This window comes from Ovis aries, chromosome 25, assembly GCF_016772045.2.
Source record: "Ovis aries strain OAR_USU_Benz2616 breed Rambouillet chromosome 25, ARS-UI_Ramb_v3.0, whole genome shotgun sequence".
Taxonomy (NCBI): Eukaryota; Metazoa; Chordata; class Mammalia; order Artiodactyla; family Bovidae; genus Ovis; species Ovis aries.
The window spans coordinates 44396160-44398844 of record NC_056078.1 but is presented as its reverse complement, the minus strand read 5'-3'; the positions used below and the strand labels follow the sequence as shown (position 1 = coordinate 44398844).

Genomic DNA, 2685 nt, shown 5'->3' with positions numbered 1-2685 from the left:
CTGCAGGACACAGCCCTCGGCCTGACCCGGGCCCCAGGGCATCTGGCGGCCCCACGGCCCCAGGACCTGAAGGGCCCTGCGAGAAGCTGCAGTCCACCCCTCACCACACTCTGCTGGGGGAACCACTGCGAGCCTGACTGTTGGCTGCTGCGCTCGGTGTCTCGCGACAAGTGTCTGGCACTCACGGTCGTCACTAAGGGCTGCACCCAACCCACCCCCATCACATGCGGGTCACTTGCTAGCTGCCAGCTCTCCCCCCTCAGACGGCAAACAGGGGACACTGAGACACGGAACTGTGTGTGCCTCTGTTTCCAACAAACTGGTGATCTTTCGTCTCTGTCTGCCCTCAAAAGAAGAAAAGCAAGTTCAGGTAAATTTTATTAATTCTTTTCTTAAAAAAGAGTCAATATAAAATTAAAGCAATAGAGGAGACTGAATGTGGGTAACATAGTTGAAGTAATTGGTGGCACTCACAGCAAGGAAAGGATTTAGTTGATTTTCTGGGACTATTGGTTGTTTGCTAGTCTTATGGTGATGGAAGTTGCGCTTTTTTTATTTTATAGGATCCAAGAAGCTGCCGGACTTTTGGTTCTCCCAGCGGCAACTTGTCACAAACCAAGGATCTGATGAATCTTCAAATCACCCCATGATGCCAGTGGGATATATTTTTGAAAGATGTTTAGTGGTTCGTCATGAGTGGCAAAAACTGAAACTTACATATTCAGTGAGAATAGCATGTTTGTCTCCAAGAGACAAAGATGTGTGGTACCACCTTCTGCTGAAAGCACTGGTTTCCCTGTTGAACCTTGCTCAGAATTATAGTGATTTTGACTCAGTTCAAATGTCTCTTATTTTCTGAAGAATTTAATGGTGCCGCCTCATCAAGGGAACCCACACTGGAATTCACAGGAAGAAATAGTTTCTTAATGTAGTTTTCCGAAATGCAGCAGTGTATTGTATATGACGGATGAGTTCTGAGAGTTCATACTGGTATACTCTGGATTTCCCAGAGACTTGGGTAATCAGTCAGCTGGATCAAATCCAGAAAATACTGATGAGTGAGCTTGACCCAGAAGTTATGGACCAATTTTACATAAAAGATGGTGCTACTGCAAGGATATCATTCGTGAAAGCAGAGTTTGTGCTAAGCTCTGTCGCTGATATCACACTGTTCAGTCTTTGTGGGGACTCAGTGAGTGGCATGAAGTCAGAGGCAACTTATTGGACTGCTCACGCCATTCCCATAACCAGAATTTTCTCATAGTAGCTTTGAAACAAACTTTAGCTAGAACCCTTATAATGACCCGTTTAGGAAAGTTGTGAGTTTTTAAGCCAAGAAAATTTTTGACCACCTTGTTTGTAAATCAGATTTTTAAATGTCCCACACTGCTTTCCTTGCCCCAGAAGACTGAAGTTTTAAATGCTTTGATTGACAGAGGTGTTCTATATTCAGTGATTAAATTTTATTTTTACCAGTGTGGCTAAGAAATGATGGTAACAGGAGAACTGATTTAGAGAAATGAAGAAAAACACGAGACACAGACAGAAGGAAGTGATGGCTCCTTTCTATATGTTGCCACGTCCTTCTCCAGTGCATGAAAGTGAAAGTGAAAGTGGAGTCGCTCAGCCGTGTCTGACTCTCAGCGACCCCATGGACTGCAGCCCACCAGGCTCCTCCGTCCATGGGATTTCCCAGGCAAGACGACTGGAGTGGGTGCCATTGCCTTCTCCAATATTGGTACTGAGGTCCACGCTTTCCATAACCCCCACCTCGAGATGCAGGAAGCCCTGGATGTGATGAGTCTAATCTTGTTAGACTGTGTGTATTTTTATCCTGGGGAGTTGGACGTCTAGCCTGAATGCTCTCTGTGTGTTTAGATATCCTAACCGCTCCTGCTGCTAACTGAAGCGCTTGTAGAAACAGCACTTTATGGAACTTTATAACAGAATGAAAGCAATTCAGTTTGGTTTCAGCACAGTGTAATGTTTCTCCAGGAACCGTCCGAATCCCCATAGACCAAGGTTTTGTTGTCATTAAGTGTTGGCCTCAACCTAACCACCTGGGGCTGGCCTATTCAATTGCTGTCGGAATTTACATTCTGCTTACTGCTACTTCCTAGAATATATTCTTTACTAATAGTATTGAAACTAATTTCTACTTCATATATATATGTGTATTTTTGCTATAGCAATTAGCTTTCCTTCCACAAATCAAGTTCTTCTAAGAAAATGATTGCAGTTATTCATTTTTTTAATTACCACTTTACCATTATTGCTCCCTGCATTGCTAGTCCTTTAATTGATTTTTTTTCTTACCTGTGTGTCTCCCCTCCCCACCTCAAATAAAGCAATACACTGTTACACTGTGGGTGTATACTAATCTTATCTCCCATAGGGGAAGCTGGGGTAGATCTTGGACTTAATATTCATTTAAGGTTTAGAGAATTTGGCTTCCTTTTAATTGGCATGGGCTCTTTTGAAAGACAGTGACAAAATAAACTTATTTTGTTGATTACCAAGATGACCCGTAGAGAATTATAGACTGAGATGTGGGTGAATAGACGTGACTGCCCAGAAATCACATGGCGGCTTGTGTTTCCAGTAAATGGGTTCCGTTCAGTTCAGTTCCTTTCCCGACTAGGCCTTTACTAATGTGTAAAACAGTGGTTTCCTGGGTTTATTATC

The 2685-nt window shown here is 43.3% G+C and overlaps 1 pseudogene; it reads left to right on the top strand.

Annotated features, from left to right (window-relative positions):
* Window positions 1-569: 569 nt before the first annotated feature.
* Window positions 570-1599, top strand: LOC106991933 (S-adenosylmethionine decarboxylase proenzyme 2-like; annotated as a pseudogene).
* Window positions 1600-2685: the final 1086 nt, after the last annotated feature.